Source organism: Corvus kubaryi, unplaced genomic scaffold (assembly GCF_017639235.1).
Source record: "Corvus kubaryi isolate FWS band 111438036 unplaced genomic scaffold, C.kubaryi_AGA036_p1.0 split3-73, whole genome shotgun sequence".
Lineage (NCBI taxonomy): Eukaryota > Metazoa > Chordata > Aves > Passeriformes > Corvidae > Corvus > Corvus kubaryi.
This window is the reverse complement of record NW_024582091.1, coordinates 6875733-6901561: the sequence shown is the minus strand read 5'-3', so window position 1 is coordinate 6901561 and position 25829 is coordinate 6875733. Positions and strand designations below refer to the sequence as shown.

Sequence of the window (25829 nt, the reverse complement as noted above, 5' to 3'; positions counted from 1 at the left end):
AAAAAAAATCATGTATTTCAAAAATCACAGTAGGCAGATATTAAACATTAACAGATACCGATGTATCAAAACAGCAAAAGAATCACTTCAAACTTTAGGCTAAGGACAACTCATTTTGAGGGTAATTTACACAGTGACTTTTGGCATATTTGGCGAAATTAAATGGCAACAGGATAAGCCAAATCTGTTACTGTAATCAAGAAAGAAAAGAGTTTCGTGTTCTGCCACTCATCTTTCGTTTTCCATAGATGTTTTTTGCATCATACATCTCCTGACAGACTTGAAAAAATAATTATGGGACTCTAAAATTTGTGTGTGCCTTACACCACGGTCAGGATATATGTGGACTAGTGGAAGGCTTCTTGTATCACCTCTAGAGCTCATTTCCCTTGCACTTAGACATCTGCTTCTTTTCTGTAAATAAAAAGAAATAGAACTTTACTAAAATTCTGCAGGAATACCCAAGACTATAGCACTATAAACAGCAGAGAAGGTGTAGAGTCACAGAATGGTTTGGGTTAGAAGGGACCTTGAAAAGTCATCTAGTTCCAGCCCTTCTGCAGTGAGCAGGGACATCTTCAACCAGATTAGGTTGCTCAGAGCCCCATCCATGATCAGCTTTGTCAAAGGTGTGTGGGTGAAATGATGCCAAGCCTTTTGGAAAACTCCACAGGTTCTAGCTCCAGTTCAAGGGATGAAAAGGGGTGCCTCTTTGGGAGGAAGCATTCCCATTTCTCCTGCACTTCCAGTGCAGCATTCTTTCTTTGGCTTCATACCACAACCACTGTGAGGGAGCAAAGCAGATTCTCCTTCCTGAAGCTCTCTAAAGTGACACAGATCAAGACAAACATAAACACAATCAAAATGAAGTTTTGAAGGGTCTTTGTGTGTAACAGCAAGAAGAATAATCAGGACCTGAGAACTGGCTGAATGGCAGGTCACAGAGGGTTATAATCAGTGGCACAGGGTCTGGTTGGATGCAACCCTGTGCAATGTGCTCTAGGATGACCCTTCTTGAGCAGGGAGGCTGGACCAAATGATCCTCTGTGGTCCCTTCCAACCTGACACATTCTGTGATTTGGGCTTCATTCTAAAATCAACTGTGGTAAATAAGATTTAAAAAGCAACATTTTACAAACTACAAGACTTGTTAAAATTTGTCTGCATACTGAATTATCTGAGATTCTGGACTGTATAATAAACACCATGCGCAAAGAAACAGAAATGAAAGTTAAGGTACTGCACAGGTACAGTAAAAATTGGCTAATAAAACCCCAACATCTTGATTTCTACGTGTACTCTCACAACTGTATAGTCATAGTGAGCTGGCAAGAATACCATGAAAAAAAGGGGAGCTTTAATCACATTATTTTGAAATTGTGAGTATTTCATTCAGCACTGGATCTATCGCCAGCCAAATAAGGGGCAAATTTACTTTATCATTAGATATGAATGTTGCTATGTGACTAAACAAAAGATTTCAGATATCATTGTTGTCAGAATTTTCAAGAACAAGAGTTTACTCTCACTATAAAAAGTAAAATGCAATCTGATCTGTTTCAATGGAAATACCTGAACATTTTTCCATGGCATGTTATCTGTGAAAAATGGAAAATCTATGTGAGCTAAACAGCAAATAATTGCTCCAGATATACTGGATTTCACATTACATAATCTTTACATTGTTAAACTTTCAGAAAATATTAACCCAGGCTACATTAACCCTCTTGTACTAAGCATAAATAACACCAAAGAACTAGAGCAGTTATGAATATGTCAATTTTTAAATGTGTGAAACAGTTCTACTGCACAAAATGAAACATAAGTTCAAGAAATACATAATTTAAGCATGGATTGAGAATATTTAATGCTGTCACTTGAACAAAGTCATAAAAAATACTAATTGCTCACATTAAAAATGTTGTCTGTACTTTAAGATAGAGGGACATTAATAAAAAAGCATTGCTGATCTGTGATTTAGAGGCACACAAAAATACAGATGGCATCTAGAACAAGACATATGAAAGACAATGATACTGGGCTAGATATTAAGACCCTTCAACTTAGATTTTTTTATGTTTTGATGCATATAGACATGCCTATGGCCCCATTATAGTAAATGGAAATCTAATCAACGCAGCTGGAGTCAAAAAAGCAATTTAGTTCACCTGAGAGCAGACATTAAGGCTATGACCTTACTAGCAAATAAAATAGTTCCACATCTTAGATACCTGTAATACTTAAATCTAGGTGTTTGATGTCCTAGCGTGCTCACAGCCATGGTTTTTCTCCTCGGCTTTGTGGGAAATTTATGGAGAAAACTACTAGTGAGAACTCAGAGAAAATTATTTAAAACCCCCTGATTTCAGTCAACCCTAGATTTTCACACACTCATACCCACATAAAAGCAAAAATATGTTTGTTTAAGTGGTCTGGCAAGGATCATCAGAGGTTTATGTCAATGGCAAAGGATGTGGTTGTTGATTCCTCACTATGTCTCTTGCCTTTTTACTTACTGGCGATATCAAACAGGTTTTTGGACTGCTGTTCAATACCGTTTCGAAATCAAACATTATTTCAGGGTGATTCTTCTGTTTCAGAATTTAATTTCTCTTTTCATAATTCTTAGAGAATGGGTTGCCCTTCGTATATGTTTCCTCATTTGAGGTATCTTTAAGCTTACAGTCTGCCTTCCTTTTAGAATAACAGGAGTGATACATACAACATGATGTTATCTTTATTGCCATTCTTCTGTTATCAGACCACAGACCTTCTGGTCTTGACAAAACCTCAGTCATTTCCAGTTTGGTTGCTGTCAGTTTTGTTCTTTGCCATCAACACAAGCCATTCTTTTACCTCTTGCTTTATTGTTTCTCATAGAACCATAGAATGGTTTGAGTTTGAAGGGACCTTTCAAGGCCATCTCATCCAAGGGGGGGGGGGGGGGGACCCAGGGACATTTTCAACTAGGTCAGGTTGCTCAGAGCCTTGTCCAATCTGCCCTTGAACACTTCCAGGGATGGGGAAGTATTCAAGAGCAGATTAGATGGGGTTCTGAACTCTGTGTTGCCCACCTCTCTGGGCAACACAGTTTGTTAGTCAACACACAGTTTGTTAGTCAGGGAAAAAGCTCTCAAATTGGTGTTTTAAAATAGATATAAAAGCAAAAGCTTTCTCATATTATACTTTTCAGGAAGTGGTAAAAAAATTAATCTGGTGTTCTATTACACAAGACAGTCTGTGTTTTCTCTCTGGGGGAATTCGAATATGAATTTATAAAACTTGCAGGTTTGAGAACATATGGTTTATTTGATTTTAGACATAGATACGAAATTTAATGATAAGAGCAGTTATGCTTTATTGTGCAGAGCCAGATTATCTGGTAGAGCAGATTAGGACCCATTCAATATGCACTTGCAAGGTCAGGTCATGAATGGTCACTGCTTGCCTTGGAAAAATCACGTATTATGATTTTGTGCTAGTTTATCTTGTGTATTTCATGTGATCATTCTTGTCTTGTGTCTAATTCTGTCCCAGTCAAAACCAACACCCTAATCTTCAATTCACTTTCCATGAATCTACCATATCCAGCACTTCTCTTATATGCTTTTTGCTTCAGAGCTCAGGTGCTGTGCCAGGAGGCAGCTGCACTGGAAGCTGAGTCTACCAGATGTAGCAACTGCTTCTATCTGACTTCCCACCTGGGTTGGAGTGAGAGCATAAACACTGCACTGGAAGGACTTTCGCAGGTAAGTACTGATATGCGCCCAGCCTCTGAATCACTTCTGAGCTCAGTGGGACACTTAGAGCATGGAAATTGTGCAGTCCAGACCTACTGGCTGGCTGGGACATGCTAGCTTCATCACCACCTGTGTTGGTCCCATCCTCATTCCACTCAGTTTCTGAGTTTTTAGAGAAAAATGGGTGTTAGTTTTGCTGTAATGACTGTGAATTGATGCAAAAGTTTTAAATGAGGACAATGACATTCCCATGTTTCACATGCTAAGGAAGAAAGACTGAGTGCTAGAAATTTTTTACCTGAGACTCTGTTAGGTATTGGAGAATTGGTTTAATTTCCTGCCATGCTCTGCTGTGAGCTCAGGAGTGTCTTTGACCTTGGTATCCTGGAGTACCTAAGGCCATGGTGAACCCTAGCACAGCAAAGGAGGCAAGTGTCCCGTTTCAGGTGAGAATATGAAAACACCCATTTGCTTAATCCAAGAGAAGACTGGATTAATTTGTCTAATAGTGTATCAAAACATGATACTGCAAGGACAGGCAAGCACCCAGGCAAGAAATAGTACCATCTGGAATATGGTGTCACTGGAAAAGCAAAGTTTTGCAAAGTGTGCATACCACACATTACCATGATTGGTAATAGGTTTCTTTCTGCTAGAAATCCTTCTGCAAGGAGGGGGTTATTGCTCCCTGGAGATTAACTGATTCTGGTTGGGGTGAGAAATTTGCAGAGATAATAGGATAGGTCAAGTGGAAGAGAGTGATGATTTGTTTGAACAAGCTTGGTGCCTGCACATGAAGGAAAGACTGTGTTCAATCTGTGAAATCAGTCATTGAATGGCTGTAATGTGACAGGGACATTGATACATGGGATATGTGTGGTCTTTGTGCAGACAAACCACAGTTCCATAGACAAAATGGAACCTGAGGTAGAATTCTGGCCAGGAGTTCATAGTGATAGCTTCATAATTATATCTCTTGAGGCAGAATGGGTTTTAAATCCAACCAGTAAGATGTCCCTGTTTGCAGAACACCCAGAGCCCAGTTGTGTGCCCATAAAATGGAAAAAAGTTAGAAACTAAAGCATATACAGTCTGATACCCTTGCATACTCATGGAGGAGGACCGATAGTGCTGCCCACCTGGGCTAGCCGTAGAGCTCCCTATGGACACTGAAGTTAATTTTCCTTGGTTTCAGCTGTAGCAAATAGCCTTACACATTAGGGGATGGTTGTGTGCCCTTCAGAAAAGTCATTAAAAAAGCCAGAAACAAGGTCATCATCCCCAGAAAGGATGAAGCCATTTTCATATAATCTGGAAGATTTGATAGGGTTTGCCGCAAACCTTTAAAATGCCCTTTCTTTCCTGACATCATCAGGTGTCCATGGTGGTCCTTCAAAGAAAGAGTGAGGCAAATAGCTAAAGTTAGTCACAGCTTCAAACATTCATTTAATCCTCTGCTGCACTCAGGGCATCACTTAAGAGCACTGAGTTACTACCCTGAATACAGCTTTAATATCTCACAGGGGATGCAGATAAAAAGCGTCAGCAGAAGTGTGTCATTCCATTAGACCAGCTCTGTATCTCAGAGCTTATGCTATTCAGCTCTCAGGGAACTGTTGTGGTTTGCCTGATCCACTTGTGCCTAGGCAAGGAACTTGTGTAGTGGAAGGTGTTCCAGGTGAGGTATCAGCATCTGAAAGACACCAACGTGCAGCTATATCTTACTATATTTACTGTCTATTCAGGATGTAAGCTTACATTTATCAGAATGCATTTATTAGCAGTTTATCAAAATGTTTGGTGTAGATCTGCTTTGCCAGTGAAGTATTTCATGTCTAATAAGCTCTGACATTTCCATCAGGTTGTAATTGCAAAAAACTCAGTGTTAAAAACCTAACAGGAAAAAAATGGGAGGCAAGATGGTTGCCTTACTCCTTTGCTCAGGGAATGGGAAACATCATTGCAAAGATTTTGAATAAGCAATTAATACATGGCAAAGGCAATAAAGTGTAGCCAAAGTAGAAGCAGAAACACTTCTGTGGTATTTACAAGATTAAACGGTTTATTTGTGTGCCTCACGAGGTATAGAAGACACAGCAGGATAGAAATATAAAACTGATGAACAGGCTTATTTCGGACCAATGGGGAAGGCTCAAGACAGAAGTATGATGGAAAGTGATGTGTTCATATCCTTAGAGAGAATATGAAATAGGATTTAAATATGTTATTTCCTATTTTATAGATGGAGCAGCCTACCAAAAATTTGCATAACAGAATTAACCCCTTTTGCAGATACACTTCAGTTCTAAGTAACAAGTAAAAGCAAAACTAGAAAAACAGCTGAGTTAAGAAAATATGTTCAAAACATTTAGTGGTATGCTGGTCTTGCAACTTTGTGCAAAGTAAGCAGTTATCTCCTGAGAGGGCAGAAATGGATAGCTGGAGTGAAAACCTCTTACAAGATTTCAGCTAAATCAATCCTTTTCTGTTTGAGTGCAGAAGGGTTAAGTGGCATTTGAGTGAATCTAAACCTCAGAAATCCATCAATGTGCAAACACTACAAATTAAAATATTATTTTCTCTCATATTTGTTTACTTTTGTTGTGAGAAAGCTGTAATTTTAAAAGAAATTATTTTTAGTCTGTCTGACTGTGTAGCACGCTATTGAGTTTAAGTATCATTAGGTTAGAATTTGCCTGGCTGAACTGGTAAATACAGTCATTTATAGACAATTAGCTGCTTCCTGATGTCTTTCAGATGCTGATCATGGTGAAATGTAACCCCCATGCCATGTCTGTGCAAGCAGTTCCTGCCATCCTCCCACTGCTGCCTGTTCTTCTGGACCTCAGATTTTATAGCCCCATTTCAGCAGTAAGTAAAGATTTGACATTGTTGACAAATTTACAACTTTCTGGTGCCTGAATTACAAAGATGCTGTGCAGTAAGCACAAACTGGCAGAAAGCATCTCAGTCAAATCTCAGACTATCTGGAATTTAACAGGTATCAAGGGATTGTCTCTTCTCAATATATTTAACAACTTAAACTTGCTAAACTGTTATTAAACAGCCTTATTTGTTCTGCTCTCATGGAACCTTGTCGGTGTGGATTTGTCAGTGTTGAAACCATCTAAACTTGATCTATCTAAAATCTCTTCCGTGTCTGTATCTGGTTTCTCATCCATGTTATCTGAGCTGCTAGTGATGGTTTCTGCAGAGCACAATACACCTCAGAATCCACACATCCTGCAATCTGCCTGTCTTCCGAGCAAGACTATGTAATGACATTGATGAAAAACAATTATATTCCACAAAATAATTATTACCATATTTAAATTTCTCACAATAGTCAAGGAGGAAGCACACTCTAATGAAAAAGATGCAGAAAAATAAAACAGAGTTACACAGCTTGGAAAAAATAAAATGTTTACTATTAGCAAGAAACCTCAGTAGTACTGTCTTTTCTGAACTAGTCATGTGGCCTCACCTTGAGTACTGTGTGCAGTTCGGGTCACTGCAATATAAGAAAGATGTTAAACTATTAGAGGGCGTCCAAAGGCAGTGACCACTGACAGGACCCAAGAGAATGGCCTGAAGTTGTGTCAGGGGAGATTTAAGTCAGATACTAGAAAAAGACTGCTCACCCAGAGGGTGGTTGGGCACTGGAACAGGCTCCCCAGGGGAGTGGTCACAGAACCAGCCTGACAGAGTTAAAGACGTGTTTGGACAATGCTCTCAGGCACATGGTGTGACTCTTGGGGATGGTGCTGGGCCAGGAGTTGGACTCAATGATCCTTGTGGGTCTCTTCTATCTCATCATATTCTGTGATTCTATGATTGATTTTCAATAGTTTCTAAATCCTTCACTATGTTCAGGAAGCATTGTATAAACTAAGCATTAGTAATGAAAATGTGAAAGAATCTCTGCTTCTTTTTCCTTTTCCTGCCTACCCCATCACCTTCCCATGGCTATTCAACAGCACAATACCTTCTTATCTATTAGGAAAACACATACTAAAAGAGTAGGCAAAACTGCAGTTCAGCCTCATCACTGAAAGTAATGAAGTCTCTTAACATGGGCTCCATTCATACTCCCTCCACTAATATCTGTCTGGTCACTTGCTATGGTCTAGATTGGAGCTCTTCCATGGAAAGGAGAAATAGTCTGAAATTTTCATTCCATACACTGCTTAAAATTAGACAAGGGCCCCAGTCCTGAAAACTGGTAGGTGCAGGGAATAATCCTGAATAGTGTCAATAATTTTTGGAAAATTAGTTTTCCATTACATTACTGAGGGTTTACAGAAGCACATCCTGAGATCTTGCATGCAAGATTGCCTGTGCCAACCTTACACACAAGGTTGTCAGGACAAGCCTTGTGATGTACCCCAATCCATATGTCTTGCTAATGAAGAGGGCTGAATTATACTGAACTAATGGGCTTTTCATTTGGAGTTTTATTTGTGAGTATGGTTTTTGGATGGAATGATCTCATCTCTGGGAATCAGACTGACCCCATCATACAAATCAGCCATCAAATGACAGAAGCTTCTACTCATTTCCAGACTTGAGACAGCATCAAACCAGTAATTTCATCACTAGCTTGCAACCACCATCCAACCACTATCCAGACACTAGTAGAAAGTCTAACTTTTCTTTAAAAGAAAAGAAAGTCTGACTTTTTCTTTAAAAAATGCTCACTTTAGAATAGGAGTGAAGTTCATACTTCCAATAAAAAAAGAGTTGAATTCTTGTGTCAGAACAACTTTGTTAGATCTGTCTGGCTCACTGATCTGCCTCTGACAATGGCTACTAGTAGATATTTTGGGAAAGGCAAGGACATAATTATTTTTTCCCGTGTTTATAAGTTTCGCCAGTCTTAGTCTTTGGGACTTTCAGAATGGATATCTTGCATTAATTCATCCATTAATTTTGTCTACTTGCTTTTTGAGCCTATTTATACTTCTGGTATCCACAACATCCTGTAGCAATGAATGTTACAGTGTTATTATATGTCAAATAAAAAGATACTTCCTTTTGTTCTAAACCAGTTGCCTGGTAATTTCATTGTGGTCCACCTTGCCTTTATGTTATGGGAAACAGTCAACAGTTATTCCTTATCCACCCTCTCTTATGCCTTCAACAGTTTCTATATACTTCTCTAATTTCCTCCTCTTTTTGTTTCATAATTTTCTACAATTTCCTCATTTTTTTCCCCATAAGTCTTAGTTTATTTAATTCCAAATCTCCAATTATACTTATTTTCTAATTTTACTGTGTCTCTTTGGGATAGAATCACATTTTGTGATGGATTATTTCCATTTGATTCTTTACCGGTTTCGTAATAGTTCTTGATATTCTATTTTTGGCTTTGATCATTTCTTAATATTGAAAATATGTTTTCAGAGAACTTTCCATAAGATCTACTTCCAGAATCACCTTCCTCATGGTCATTTGAGGTCTAGTATTTATAAGTTTAAGTTTGTCACCTTATGGTTTGTTCCCCTTCACGATGATAGGTATGGATTTCCTTTCATGAATGATGAATTTAACTGCCCCTCTATCACGCAGATAAGGGGGCATATAAGACCATTCTGCAACTTGTCATTTCCAGTGCTGATTCTTGTAATTAATTTTGTTCCATTTGGAGATTTTTTCCCCTCACTTTTTATTTTTTAACCAGATCATTTAAGAATTAGTTTAGTATCATATGTCTAAACACAGATACCTGAGGGACTCTGCTGGCACCTTCCTTCTTTGTGAAAAATCTACCATTTCTTTCTAATATTAGTTGATTGTTCTTTGACCAGTTACCATGAGAGGAATTTTCTTCTTCCTCTCTTGACACTGAACTTTTTTGAAAGAGCCTTTTTGACAGATTCTTTTCAAAAGCTTCTTGAAAATCTAAATTCATTGAGGAGATTAAATACTGATTCCTTAAGATAATTATTGTTCATTATAATATAAATAATTTATAGTTCTATGGGGTAGAATTCAGCCATGGGGGTAGAATTCAGCCACGCTTACACTTCTGAAAAATCCTGACTTGCCACCAGCCAGTCTCTATTCTATCATGAAGAAAAGCTCAAGGAAGTAGCAGAAAGCTGGTTTTTGAGTATCTCCAAGCAATGTATTCAGCTGATAACCTGTCTGTGGTTCCGTGGGCCAAGCAACCCTGTAGGTGATTAACATGGGAGGATGAAAGATGAGAAATTTATTTTTTAAAATCACAATTCAGATAGGAAGTGTCTAGAGATTTGCAGTAACTACCAATTTAGAGGACTTGGCTATCACTGTAAGCAGAGATAAATGTCCATGTGTGCATCACTGCAACTAATATGTCTCGATTATTGACAGAAGTAGTTTCCTAAGATTGATCAGCTTCATAGCCTCTGCAAACTTATGGGAAGTTGGCTGATTGAGGTTCTGATTAATCTCTTCCAATTTTCTGGGACACCAGAACTACAGTTTCTATATTTTATATTCTTGGCTCCGCAAGATATTGTGTTTACCCAATATAGATACTTTTTTCTCCTGTAGGCCTCTCTTGATGTCTTTTATTCCTCTTCAACCTTATGGGGTAGACATACTGGGGCACATTGATAAAAGTAGTCCATTTGGGATTGTGGGATAACAGACAAGCAGAGATGTCACAAAATGTGCATGTATATGGTCTTAACTGCAGGTTACCAGAAATAGGTACCAAATGTATCTTGGCTTCACTGTGTGACACATGACAAGTTAAGGAATACTTAAATTTAATCAAAGAAGCAGATGAAATCTTGCCAAACCTTCTAATTTTTTTTTCTCATTTTACTGCCTGATAGTCATTCTTAATTGGAAATAAGATTTTAATCTCTGAGCAATAGACAAACTTTACTATGACCCATCTTTACTGTGGAGACTGAATTTTCTTTGTCTAGAAAAAGATGCCAGTATATTGTGCAAGTATCAGCTGTTTATGTGTAGAAATGCTTGGGTGAAAAATATCATACTCAAGGAAGGTTTAGATGGGGAACAGGAATTGGAGATGGATCCATAAGAAATTGCATCTTAGAAGTACAAAGCAAATATCAGTAATTGGCATTTTCTTAAAGGTGTACTGTACTAAAATATTCATAAATAAAAATGAGGGTTTCAAGGGGCTGAAATTCAATACTATCTATAGAAGAAAACATATCTGAATAGAGATATGTAGTAAAGCTGCACTGCTTCTTAAACTATCATTCAACATAAAAGTAATATTTACAAGTTTAGATATTTATTTATTAACTCTATTGAACCTCTGGAGTCTCGCTATGGTGGTGCTTTACCATTTGGACTTCAGTTACGCACCTAAATTTGGTCATATATGATTCAAAGTCATTATGCAAGATAAGAGCTCATTACAGGAATAGAGTGGAATTGTGGACTTCAACACTGAACTTTGAGATTAGAACAATAAAATAAAAACTCATGAGATGCATTTGTTAGCTTTTACACAGATAAGGACTTGCTGACATAGCAGCATCCTTGTTAAATAAGGTCTCTGTTACGTAAGGACAAATGTAGTCTGCTTCTGTCACCAGAGTAATCCTAACTTATTCAAACATATTTAATGTTCTGATATTTCACAAATAAAGCTAAAAAAATAATTTGCAATCTAAAGTGCTGTCTTTGACGCTGCATCTAATATTTTTCTAGTCACTGTGTTTGACAATCAGAAAATTGCCATTTGGAAATTAACCAGTTTTGTGTTCAACCAGTACTTGGGGCAATTCCCAATTCTGCCTTATTCCCTAAACATTCCTGGCCAGTAAGCACAGAATCTTCCTTTTTGTATCAGTATAGATGAGAATGTGTAGAGATTGCAGTCATGAGATATTGTTTCTACTACCTGGTTGAAAGACATACTTACTTATGAAGAGTAAAGTGAAAGGGGAAGACTAAATTTTATATTTTCAGTAAAAGTTTAATTGAATCATAATTCACACAAAAATTTATTAAACTTTCAGAATTTACAATTCTTTTTGATTTATCAACCTGTAGTCCTTTGCATATGTGTGAAGAGCAACACAAACTGAGGAAAAACTGTAGATTCCATTTTAATAAACACTGCATGTACATATGGCTCTCCCTGAAAAGACAGTAAAGAAATAAGAGGAAAAAAAGTTATTAAGAGGATAAGGAAACTCTAGCATAATTTGCTGAAAACTTGGTGGTATGTCAGATGCAGATTTTGAGTTCCTATGTAAAAACCCACATTTAGAAAACCAGCTGAACCTCCTATTAGAAGCAATTATTGTTCTACCTTGCAGCAATCGCTTGTATTGTTATTTGCATGATGATTACAAGGAAGAGCTATTTCTTTGAGAAAAACTATACAATAATTATAATAATTCAGTTTTATTTCTTGACTTTCAATGTAGTTTCTGAAAGGATTAGCTGATATAAAAAAACTCAGCCACAATTTGTTCTTCCCTTGAGAGAAGCCATGTTCATTTAAGAAAGACTGAAGTCCCCAGCCATGCACCATGGAGTTTTGTTTGCCTCTCCTTTAGTGCAGGCTGCCAGGCTGCCTTGCCCAGGGTTTGGACAGGCAAGTAGATGTGCATATTGAATTCAGAAGCAAAACAGGGAAAAACAGTATGCTTGATTCACACAGAAAATAATGTTGGAGACCTGTAAATATTCACATATATTGTTCTCTCAGAAAAGCATACAGAATTCCAGAAGTTTGTACAGTGGAATATTTTCTAACCCAATTGCATACACAAGCAGCTCAGCAGTTCAGTCTGCAAGAGTTTGCATCTAAAACTGAGTAACTTTTGCCCTTGTACTTGTTACTGATATTTTTGGAGGATACAAGCTGACTTTAGGGATACCTGATTTCTTTAATATCAGCTGACATCCATGACTGTGCTGGCCTGGACTCTGTAGAGCTACACCTTTGACTGCCTTATATTTATTTCTGGGATGAGTAAATCCCAAGACTTAAAGTACACTTTATCCTCTTCCTGCCAAAAGTAACTATAATAGAGGCTAAGGCATTAAGGGTCCAAAAGCCTTGTTTTTGCCTGGAATTTTCCTCCTTCTGTGAGAAGCAGTGCTGTAAGTTCCCTGTCCTTCGGTCAGGTACAGATGCTATGGATAGATCAGACCCACTTAGCCTGTGGAAAGGGCCTACACATATAGGAGCACAAGAGCATAAAGTAAGTAAAGGTTCCAACAAAAACAGTCAGAATTTTTCCACTTCAGATTTCAGGGAATTTATTATTAGTAATGATTTTATTTATATTCTTTATAATAATTGTTATCTTTCAATTTATTGTAGGCCTGATGCTATACTATGTCTAAAAGATGTGCAAATCCCAGGATAGGATAATTTCTATCTGTTCTGCTGCAGTCTGCTTTCAGCCCACTGTGGACAGTGGTATGAGCAACAAATTATTCTGCTCATGCTTTTTCTGGAAATAAAGCATTTGGAGAATGAAAGCAGACCATTTCACTGGGCTGTGAAGACTGAAGACAGTAGAGATCTTGACCTCATAATTAGGTTGTACACTGGGAGAAGAGTGACCTGAATTTCGAGGTGTTTCTGTGATGAATGTTGATATTAGAGCATCATAGGTAACATATGTAAAACACCTCTGGAAAAGTATCAGTGCTTAGAGCTCTGGTTGCTCTCGTTTGCCCAAAAGTGTGTTTATGCCTACTTTGTCATGTTCCCTCATGCAATTGTGTTTTGTGGCCAAATGACGATGTTCTTCTGTGTACAATGACAACTAGAGCAAAAATGATGGCAAGTACCCTTTTTATCAAGTTAGTCCCTTCTTTGGTGCTTAAGGTACAATCCGAAATTATTTGGGCTTAAATTTCCTCAAGTAGTGGAGGGTGCTGAGGTTGCACCTCCACCTAACTCAAAGAAATGTGGCATCAAATTGATGTTCATGCATAAAAATTAAAGGATAGCTTTTTGTACTCAGTTTTCATTTGTTTTAAATATAAGCCTCACTGCCTAGTTTTTAAAAATGTGGCTTTAAATACAAGCCATCCATGGATAATTCTCAGCTTTTGATCTCTGGGGATAGATGAACTTAACTGCTGGTTTAGGAAAGGAATCAAATCTCCAAAAGAGAGACCAGACTTCCCTTTTTTTGAGAAACAAGTGGCTCCTTTTGGCTGACTTTAGAAAACTTCTTTTTAGCCTGTACACTGGGGTTGGAGGTGATTCCATTTTCTCTATTGCTACCTTTTTCTATAGGCTATTTACAAATTCAGGGTATCTAGCAGAATAGATACTTACTGTGGTGATCTGATGCTTAAGGTGAACATTAATGTTTATCTTCTATAAAAGTTAAACATTTGTTGCTAATATATATTTCCTCCCCCAAATTCATAGATCTGTAGAATTTGAGAGTATCTCAGCAATATCTGTGTTCCCAGTTCATTTCAAAAGAGCAGAGTATCTGCTGTACAACTCACATTCCTTGGCTGCTTCTCTTCAGAAACAGCAGATCTGTATACATTTTCCATTATTGCAAGACACTGCCTTAGCCAGTAAGCAGAGGGGACATTGAGTAGTGCCAGGTCAGATCCTAGGGCAATCAAGAAAATAGTTTTGTTTTAAATGCAGTACCAGGAATTCTTATTACTAGAATATGTTTGATGGAAAAGGAATAAAACAGTAACTGTGTGAGTTGAATTTTACACTGAGCTGAAAGTGTTCCAGAAATATCGCTGAAGATAAACATCCAAAGGGGGTTTCTGACAATTAGGTATGATTCTCAACTGAAGAATTAAACCAAAATTATGCAGGTTCATTTTGCTGCCTTTTGTTAATGTACAATCTGACTTGCTTTGTCTTTCCTTTTCCATTTTTCCCTACGATTTACTCTATTTCTTATACTGTATTTATTATAGTGCCTTGTGCTATGTTTACTGTGGGCAGAAACTAACTTCTGCTGAGGTAGAAAATGGCTTTCTATTTTTTTTTTCTATGCTTGTACAGCACCAGCAGCATAGACCTTAACTGACGCACCTGTAAGGGATAGATAATAATAGTTTAATACATGGCAAGACAAGAAATTATGTTCAGTGTTGATATATATATATACATATAGTAGTAAGATATAAAATAGTCATTCAGAAGATTTTCAAGATAGATGAAATGTAATGTCAGATAAAACTTCCTACTCTCAATCTTGTAAGAAATGTTTTTGATACCACTGATACTGGTGTAGCCCTTGGACTGATTTTTTTACTTGTAAGAAAGCTGCAATAAAGAAAGACTTATTACAAGTGTTGCTGCAGCTTTATGGTGAGACATTTCAGGGCCCTGAGAGCATGAATTGACTTTAATGGCTCTGATGAGCCTTCCCTGGGACCCTCACCCTTTTCCTCAGGGATCCCTGCCCTTTATTTCTCTCCTTAATCCTGAGCTGTGGTGTAGGTGTGCCTGTCTCCTGGATGGACCTCAGACCTCTGCTGTAGGTGGCTGATGTCCTGGGAGGGACCCCTCAGATGCCTCTCTGAGCCTGTCTCCTTTGCTCCTGGCTGAGGACCCTGGGTGCACCTGGGCCTGGCACATCCCGTGCTTGGCTGTGGCTGTTGAGTAACCCTGCTCCCAGCTCCTACGGGGCTGTGTTCCACTGATGGGGTGCTCCCTATGCTGGGGCCACCCCGGGCTCCAGCTCACCTTTCTGTGTTGGCTGTGTTTCAATGTGCCTGAGCAAAGGTTTCATCTCTGTTTGTAGCTAGAACCGGTAATTTCAATGGGAAATTTTTGCCAGAATTGCAAAATAAAAAAGGGCAACCTTGCAGAGATTATAGTCTATGGATAGTTTTAAAAAAATAAGAAAAGAGAGTCAGCATGTTTTATTCACAGAATGTTTAAATGCCACTTTTTATTGACTAATTCTTTGCCTTGCATAACCTAATACTGTCATGTTGAAACATTAGATTAAAAAAAAAAATTTCCTTCTGAAAGGAAAAAAGTAATAAAAATTGTAATAAAATGAGTCGAGTAGTGTTCTGCAGAGCTCAGTGTATGCTGTCAAGGGATGTGGCTATGGCAGAAGCATTTATAAGCAGTTCAGTATTCAGGTCTCGGTGATGAGGAAAGCTGCTCTAAAGTGATTTCTTTGACCACCAGAAGCAGTGGTGTTTCTTCAGCACTGTTTTACTTTTTGCTAATCCGTTTCTGTAAGTCTGGCTGCTTTGTTCTGCCATAAACCCTGGAGTGCACCGTGCCTGATGGGGTCATGTGTGTGCAGGTGACTTAGAAAGCGATACCCCGACATTGCACCACCATTTAATTCCTGGAAGGGAAGTTCCTTGTACCATATACTGTCACAGCCCATGAATATGACCACATGTGGTCCCATTTGCTTTAAACAACCAAGAAAAAGTATTTAGAAAACTTACAGGGAGATGATTGTTTAGCAAAAAAAAAAAAAAAAAGTTTTATTTACTGACCTCAGAAAGGTACTCAAAACACATTCCAATACAAATCTTTTGCCTTCAGAAAACTCAGACTCTTTGGATGAGGAACATAAATTACATGAAAGCATCATTCAGGCTGTGGGAAAATGTCTCTTCTAAACCTGTCTCAGCTGAAGCCATTAATGGCCCCAAATGTGCTATCTAGTTCTTTATGACTTGGCTACCAAAACACTTGTGCATTCAATTTCTAATCCACTTTCAGACAAGACTGACAAGATAGCCCGTGACAGAGGTGATATCAGCCCAAACACCTTTACCTGAAGTCAGTTGGGGATTGCTCACATGTTTCACCAACAGCCTCCTACAGACAGAGAGACAGACAGATGACCAGCCTGGGACTGCCAATGTTTTCAACCATCTAACAAAAGAGCATGGCTGTCTAATTCATTAGGTTTGTAATGCTACCTTTTCACTGTCATGAACGTGGTGACCCAAACTACAATATGTATGTTGCAGATGTGATGTAAATACAGTGGAATACAAATGTACTTTCCTGTGATCCATAGCAAATCAGGTGGTAATGAGTAATCCGTGCTCTCAGACACTCGCTAAGAACAGTTCTGGATTTACAGCTTAACAGATGTGTCAAGCAGAAAATAAGCTACTTCAAAAAAGAATATTAAACAACGGTTATCTTGCAATTTGATTGAAGTAAATTTCAACTGCCAATTGCTCATCCTCCAGATTTCTCAATATCCCATCTCTGGTGAAATGTATGAGCCTGACTCCTAATTTAAGATGGCTAGATGGGGAAATATTTTAACCTCCTTTTTCATTATGTGTATATGAGTACTTGATATGTAAAAATACATATCTGATACTGACATACAAAAGTAGACTATTTGCTTGTCTCTATTGTGTTCCACTCGTGTTTATAACGAATAAAATATCAGGACAGATATCAAATTTTCCATACATTTCACCAATGAAAATTTAATCTGATTTATGATCTGCAGTAGGATCTGGATAGACCAGGTTGATATACCAAGACCAACAGTACGAGGTTCAATAAGACCAAGTACTGGGTCCTGCACTTGTGTCACAACAACCCCAGGCTGCACTACAGGCTGGGGGCAGAGTGGCTGGAAAGCTGCCCAGCAGAAAAGCCCTGGGGGTGCTGGTCAACAACAGCTGAACATGATCCAGTGTGTGCCCAGATGGCCAAGAAGGTCAGTGGCACCCTGGCCTGTATCAGCAATAGTGTGACCAGCAGGTCCAGAGAAGAGATTGTTCCCCTGTGTTTGGCACCAGCACCGGTGAGGCCACGCCTCGAGTTCTGTGTCCCGTTCTGGGCCTCTCACTGCAAGGAAGACATTGAGGGGCTGGAGGGTGTCCAGAGAAGGGCAATGGAGCACAAGTCCTATGAGGAGCAGCTGAGGGAGCTGGGGTTGTTTGGCCTGAAGGAGAGGAGGCTCAGGGGAGACCTTTCTGTTCTCTACAACTGCCTGAAAGGAGGGTGTAGGCAGGTGAGGGTCAGCCTCTTCTCCCAGGCAACCAGTGACAGAACAAGAGAAAATGGCCTCAAGCTGTGCCCGGGAAATTTGGGTTGTCCATCAGGAAGAATTTCTTCACTGAGGATGATCACAAATGTTGGAAAAGGCTGCCCAGGGAGGTGGACACCATCCCATGGGGTGTTCAAGAAATAACTGGGCATGGCACTTAGTGATATGGTTTAGTTGACAAGGTGGTGTTTGGCCAAAGGTCAGACTTGATGATCTTGGAGGTCTTTTCCAACTTTACTGATTCTGTGATTCTAAGATTCTATGATTTCTTAAAAATTCTTCCTTCAGTTAAGTTACATTAACGCTTTATGTTGATGGAAGATATCATACAACAATTCAGTTTACAGTCCTACAGATGTGAAAGATGGCGTGTGCTACCATGGGCAGGTAGTCTTTGTGATGATGCAGTAGTATTATTTTTAGTGAATATAGAAGTTGAAAGTGAATTACACAGACAAAAAGAATTTCAGAATGTTAGCTAACGTTTTTGCAGTGAATTCTCGTAGGGGTCAATCTTTGATTTAGTTGTTGGGTTTGTTTGGCATTTCACATAGAAAGAAAAGATCAGAACTAAGTAAGTCAGATGGCACTCCTACAAGATGCCATTTACATTCCTGCCAAGGTCAGCAACCTACACAAGTTAAGCCTCAAAAAAAAAAGCTACAAAACTCTAATCAATCAACAAAGCAGACAAATTTTTTCTAAGCTTTTTTCCCCCCGTAGTCTAATTGAGAATTGATTGGTGTTTTAGAATATTTTACAGTGGACAGAAAAGACCACTCTTGATTTGTTGCCAGATCATATTGTTTCTAAATATCTTAGAGGGGGGGTTGTTACTTTTCCACTATAGCAGGCCCATCACTGAGGAGCCAAGCTCTGGCAATTTTCCATTGTGTTTGCTAGGTGAGCCAGTGTTGGGGTCTCCTCCCCTGCCCTGGAGCCCTGGGAGATGGGCCCTGGGAGGGAGACACGGGGTTTCCCTGCCCCTGGTCAGCCTCATTCCCCATTGGTTGGTTTGGGTTCCCTGATAACGCCAAGGACCCTGGGGTCCCGTGACTGCGGAGTTCCTGAGCAGAGCCCCGGCCATGCGGCTGGAGAAATAAACATCTCTGAAACATCTACCACGAATCTGTCCATATATACTTCGCTTTCCACGAGACTCCTGGTTTGATATATGTGTGTTGCAGTAATCCCCGCTGCAACAAGCCAGAGTTGATTTTTACCTCTGAAGAAAAGTTAGAGGTTTCCTGAGATTGAAAAACTATTTTCAGCAAGATGGACATTAGACACAGCCTGGTCATCTACACTACACTTTGTTCAGTGGCTGGAGCACTGTCATGGGGGGACTCACTGCAAGCAGGTACATCACCTTGGAGTCTCCCAGCCCTGAGCTGCATTTGAAGAAATCCCTGTTTTTTTTCAACAGATAGGGAATTAGAGCACTTGCCCAAGAAATGCAAGACCTTGACCATCACCTTTGTTTTGGGAGATGATGAAACCACATCTTCCTTGTCTCAGAGTCTGGGGAAGAACCAGGCTGCCAGACAATCAACAGTGCAGATGGAGTTGCACCACTATGCCAAAAAGACTGAAACAAATTCATGGACCCAGGAAGAGAAAAACTCATATAAAATGAGGAAATATGTACTCCCAATACTGTTTGTGCTTTTTATCCCATGTCTCTTAAATGGGTATTGCAGAGCTCAGATCAGGAACTAGGAAAACACTGTCTAAAAAAGGCTGCAGACACATGTGTCCTCATGTTTGCCCTCCCAGGCTACTGCACACTCTAAGGCACCAAATGTAGACAAACTTGGTATAGATGAGGTGTAGACGAGGGCCCTGTTTGTGTCCAGCAGCTGTAATATTTCTTGCAAGTGAAGGAATCTCAGCAGCATGAGAGGTCGCTTCCGGTCCAGGCACATTCATCCCCAAAATCCAGATTATAGGTGGGCAGGATCAATTTTGGCCACCCTGACTCTAGTGTGCTTGAATTTGTCCATGAACTCTTGTATTTCACAAACTGTGTGCCATAGTGTTGGACATCATTGAAGCCCATGAGGAAAATGTTGTGAAAACAGATGTTAATAATGCAATTTATTACAGATACTGGCCTATTAAATTGAAGGACATTAAGTAGTGAAATAAATTATTAAGAAAAACAGACAATTCCAGGCATTCTCCTGGGGAGAAATCTATTTTGTGCTCAGCCACAAGCTCAGCAGGGGTGAAATGCAGTCCATTTCATGCAGTTTGAAATGTAAAAGCACTGACTTGATCACATTGTATGAACTCTATGCTCCAACACTGTGTTCAAAAATAAATATTGCAGAGACGTACAAGAAACACATATACAACCTTTTCCCCTGTGGGAAAATTCAACAACTTTTTGTGTAAAGAAACAGTTTTATCACCTCAGAAAATTCTTCTAAAGCTAGTCACAGTTGTATTGATGTTGTGTTTGTCCTCATTAGCAAGTTAAGAGGTGCTGCTTCTCCTTATCATTCAGAACCAACTCCAACACTTCTGTGAATAGGTAATAATGAAGAGAAGATGGGAGAAAGAATCTTTCCATCCTTTAAGAGATAGTTTAGATATGAAGAGATTAATAGCTATCACTGGGGAATCTGAACCAAGAATCAGTCTTCAAAACCTTCCCAGGTGATAATGGCACAAAGAAGACTAAACCAGATTTAAATAAAATTTTTGTAAGTTCCTGTGGTCAGGTCCAGGTTGTAAGGTCCAGAAATTCCTCACATTTTAAGTACGGATCTGCATCTTTTACAGTGCAGTCTTATGTAGCAACCTTCAGATTAATGCAGCTAAACCAATCTTGGAATTCACAATTCTAATTTTTTTTTTTTTTAGGTTTGGGTTTTTTGTCTGTTTGTCAAAAAGAAATGAGGTTTATACCACTGCATGTGCTGAGGTAATTCTGCATGTATGGTGATTTTTTTGAATCCTCCCTAATAGCTGGAAAGTTCTGTCTGATTTCTACTACTTTTTTCTACTACTACGTTTCAAAGATAATTAAGCCCCAAGATTCATGCAAAGAAATGGACAGTTAGAGGAGAGAAAGTCTGTTAATCAAAGTATGCACCAAGCATGTATACTCTATTAGAATGTGCATGAAAAAGAAGGCCTGAAGCTTGGAATGAAAACTTCATTTGGGCAGCACAGTTTGTGAAAAGCAGTGTTTCCTGTGCCTTGTCTGGCCAAAATCAAACAAGTTCAAGGCACAGGTTTGTAAGGGAAACAGGCTTTATCAGCTTCAATGTTTAGGAATATAGGTTTTTTACTTAGTAAATAATCTATTCCTTCGTTTCTTACAGTCTGATGTGATTTTGACTGGGTTTGGGAGAAGAAATTCAGTAACACTATGAGAAAGGCCAAGGCATTTCTGAGCCAGGCTAAAGCAGAAAGTCTGGGCAGTCACGTGAAAATAAATTTGTGATGAGGTTTGTAGCCCAGCTACTAAATCAAATAGGTTTTGATAATATGCATCCATTATAATGTGCCTTGTTCCAGTCTTTTTTTGGGTTGTTTTTAGATGGCTGTTACCTTTATATAAAATGTATTAATCCTAATTATCTTGTCTAAGGCTTTTCTCTCTCCACAATGCATCATTTACAATGAAACCCCCTGTTTCTGGGGCTTCAACCACTTTGCTCCTTCTTCACATCTCTGATTGAGGAAAAGCCTTTTCCTGTTTGCTAAATCAGAATCTCTGCTAACTGTGCAAGTACATGTGAGAGTGCAAGGACATTGTATATATGTGCATATACATTTAGGCTTCATGAAGAAAAATCTATTAAATTATGGAGCTACTTACAAATGCTTTAGTCCAAGGAAGTTGACATCACTGAAGCTGAACCACAAGATTGATCAAAGTGTAGTTTATGACTGTGTCAGTATCGCAAATATATAACTGAGTAAAAAGGTTTTTTTCTCCTTTCTCTGTTTTTCTACCATGCACAGTAAATCAAATTTTATAAATGTTTCCAGCAAGCAAATGGTATCCTCAGTAGCTACCATTTAAGCTTAAGAATTTTTGCAGTGGGATTTCCTAAAAGGCTTCATAGAAAAAAAGGTTCATTGTTTGAAGCCAAATTCAACTTTTGGTTAAGACTGATCAAAATAGTTTATACAGATTTTCATAAGCTTTTTGCTCATACTGTGTATTATTTGGCTTAGTGATCACAGCTGAAAAGCATGATTTTAATAAAGAAGTTGAATAAGCAGATTGTGGGTCACATGGCCTGCCTCATTCCAATGGTAAACAAAGTAAACTACTTTAATTAAGGCAAGATAGGTAATATATGTAGCATGTGTATTATCATTGTCTGGTTTGCTTATTCCTTTACATTCATATTTTAAATAGCCAGCATATCATCTTATCATCTTATCAGATGATAAGAAAGATGACATTTTATTAAGCAGCTGATCTCCTTATGTTTTTACAATTTCTTCTGATGAAGTAAGACTGAGCTGTGGCTGTAAATTCTAATTCTAATCAACATCCCTCAAACACCCAGGAATCAATCGTTTGTTTATAAGACCCCATCAGGAATGACTGAACTAATCACTTTGAGTACACCCCTCATGCAAGGACAAATCCATGCTCCTGTGAATGCCAGTGCTAACTACAGATTGATTTTATTGACTCAAGCATTCTGAATTAGGTGAAAGAAGTGGTAGGAAAGAGACTGGTAGTACCAGTATGGCAGGTGATGTGTGCAATGAGGCACACAAGCGTAGGGTTGAATGGGTTCCCAGGCTTGGAACTGGGAGGGAATTTTGTTCAGGGTGTAGTGGCCACAGACTGCCAAGGATTTTGGAGGTTTTCTGGCTTTGCTAGAATCATGCGCGTGTATTTACACAATCACATTCCTGCAAGAGCCGAAAAGAAGGTGGTTGGTGACCTTGGCTGCTCTTTGTCCTGCTGCTGTGGTCTCCAGGATGCTGCTCTTTCTGAGCTGCCTTTGCTAACTGGAAACCTCCAGCATGTGAAAGATGGGAAAACATTAGCTGTAGGCACATGATTACTGACAACTTTGACATTAATCAGCAAGAAATCATACCTACCAACCAAACACCAACGCCAGCCTTCTGGGGAGGGGACAGTCAATCTCCCTGGGCAATTCATATGTAAAGGAGCTCTACTGCTTTTCTTGTAGCATTTAAAGCTTCGGGGTATTTCCCTAATGAAGGATTTAAAAACGTGTGACCCTTGGCCAGAGATCTGGTTCTGCCACTAATGCTGCAGCCCAAAATGTTTGAAAGTGAGTGACCATGCCCCATCTCTCAGAGTTCAAAGCCAGGCTGGATGGGGCTTTGAGTAACCTGGTCTAGTGGAAGTTGTCCATGCCCATGGCGGGGGGGGGGGGGGGGGGCATGGAACTAGATGACCCTTAGGCTCTCTTCCAATCCAAACTTTTCTATGATTCTATGACCTAGAGCTCTCCGAGTCTTGGGGTGGAGCAAACATCAGGTCCCAGTAAAGTAAGCTCTATTAAACTGAATCTCGTCATTACAACAACATTTATGCAGAGACAGCGTTGCATTGTAACGCATGAATTTTTATTTATTTTTTTCAAAGTGTTTTTCCAGATGAGTGACTAATCTCAGAAGCCCGCGGGCCGCTGGGGATGCAGGTATCCATGGTTACTTTCGTTGCCTAGCGACACCTCCTTACGCTGCTGAGCGAGCGCCTGCTCTCGCCTCTGCTGCTTCGTGCAGCCCCATCCACCTCCACCCCAGGCCAGCTCCCTTGACATAGGAGAAGTTGCTCTGCAGTCCAGATTAGAATTAGAGTTGGTGGTTTTATATGAAAAAAGAAAGAGGAAGGGGGCCAAAGAAAGACTCTGGTCTCTCTAACAGCAACATAAACCCATTTGTGGCTCCAGGCAGGATCTGAGTCAGCATGTTGATGTAAATCGTCACTTGTGCTGTAAGACACAACTTTGCACAAAAGTTCATTTAGGGTAGGATTTAAGGGTATTGATTCATTTCTCAGCCAGACATAGACCAACAAACAAACTAGGGTTTGTACTAACAAACTAGAGTTTGGCTCCTTTACTGGGTGAAATGAAGCATAGCTTCATTTAAAAAAAAAGTAATATTTATGTTATTTCAGAAACAGAAGATGCATTTGTCTTATAAATGAGATTTAAAAATACACTTATAAAAAGGCTGTGAGTCAGATTCTCCAATTATGTCAATTTAAGATGAGTTAATTGCAAATTAAGAACAATAAATTTTACTGGACCTGGTTATGAAGGGCTTCTCAAATGCTGCTGGTTTATGCATGCCATGACTCACCAGCATCCAGTCATGGTACACAGAGGTCTGCAATTGATGTCACAGCCTTGGGCTCTGCTTTTCAGAGCATTTTCTCAGAACAATGACTTGCAAGTACTTTTCACCTGAGCACTCAGGATGGTATTTGTGGTCTAGCTGGGTTGCTTACACAAACAAGAGAACAAATTGCTTATGTAAGTCAGGCACTTCTGGTGCAATCTTGCCTGTAAATAGGGATGCCCTTGTCTTCCTCCTCCTCAGCCTTCCCTGATGCAGCACTCAACTGCCTTGCTGTAGAAACAGACAAAAGAAGATCGTTTCTGAGTTTACAGTCCTGAGTTTGCCCTTCCAAACAGTGTTCTGCTGAACAAGAGCTCCTTTAGGAGGTTGCTTTCTGGAGTATTGATGTGGTAGATACAGGAGGTGCAGTCCAATTAAAGTGCTTCTGAAGTAAATCCTTGAAAGCACCATTGTTTTCTGATTAATTCTTGCTCATGACTTCCTTGAGTTTAGTGCCATGGGAGGTGTCTCTTACTATGAATCTGCCACCTTAATAAACTCAGTCACCTGTAGTACTAGGTCATTAACCTTGTCCCTGGTTTGGGCCAGATCAGCTCAGACTCCTCCTAGCAGTTCTTGGGCACTGCTTGGGAGTTAGTACAGAACAGACACTATTCCCTCTAGGCAGTTTGAAAGCTGTCTATGGTGCTTTGGAGACAAAGTGGTCATTAGTGCTGACATTCTGGACATTTTGGTCTAGCCAGGTTCATTAGAAAAAAAGTTCTGGGCATGTTTAATCTTCTGTGAAGTAGTGCAGTGCTTTAACTGCTTATTACATTGTTTATTTGCCACGTCTTGAGCAGGTTCAGCCTGAGCATTTTTGCAGAGATACGGACAAGTACAGGATTCTCATTGTACTACATTTACTGAGATCCACTCAGAAAAACAGAAACCTGCAAGAAATGTGTTTAGAGTGCAGATAGTAGTGGTTAGGATGCAGGTGTTTTTCAACCAATGTCTGTCATGGGGAATAAGAAAGTTCCAGCATGTTTTCCCATTTTTATGAAGTTGCTAAGCTAGAAAGTACCACATGGATTCACTGGATGATGTTCATCTGTGTTTATCTGTTAATTTTTGTGTTGTAATTGGATTGTTAGCAGTAGGGAGCTTGTGAAGCACATAGCAATTAGGGTTATAATTCAAGACTCCAAATAAGCTCTACAGTTTATTGAGTAAGGATAGCAATGACCTTAGCAAACCAAAGGGTCTGTGTTGCTAAGTATGATGCTGCTGTCCTTGTGCAGTTAGAAAAGAAGGGACTTCTTGCTCACTTGGAATGTTCTCCAGAATCTTTTTAGTAAGTTTTTCTCCTTTATTTCTAAGCCTTTTTCAGAGCATGTGGAAATTTTCATTGGTATTCTTCTTTTTATTTCGCATTGTAACTGCAAGTCAGGACTAAACTCAAATTACACCCTTCCTCTCTTTTAATCTTTATGTCCTATCTCTTATGCTTAGCATTAAAGTTGTATATTTCCTTAATACATGTTCTTCCTTGTAAAGCACTTCCTGGCTGAATATAATTTGTTTTCCTGTGTTAATTTAGGCTAATAATTCCCCTTGCCTCATTTGCAGCCCACAGAGTGATGCAACTTCCCCTTGTTTTGTTCCCAGATAAGTATTGCCACAGTGCTTCCATAAAATGATGTAGGACTCTGTTTACAAAAGAGTGCTTCTGTGGTATCTTACTGCTTTCACAGGAAGCTTAACAGCTTGCAGAACAGTAAGTGGCAAATGTTTAATGCAACAT

The 25829-nt window shown here is 39.2% G+C and overlaps 1 protein-coding gene across 5 annotated transcripts in view; it reads left to right on the top strand.

Moving 5' to 3' along the window:
* Window positions 1-3594: 3594 nt before the first annotated feature.
* LGSN (lengsin, lens protein with glutamine synthetase domain) overlaps window positions 3595-25829 on the top strand; it is a 62975-nt gene continuing 40740 nt past the window's right edge. For all 5 annotated transcript variants that reach the window (XR_006014224.1, XM_042017152.1, XM_042017154.1 and 2 more), the window contains exons 1-2: window positions 3595-3749; window positions 6498-6611. The gene's annotated coding sequence lies outside the window, so the exon portion shown is untranslated. The remainder of the gene's footprint in view (window positions 3750-6497; window positions 6612-25829) is intronic.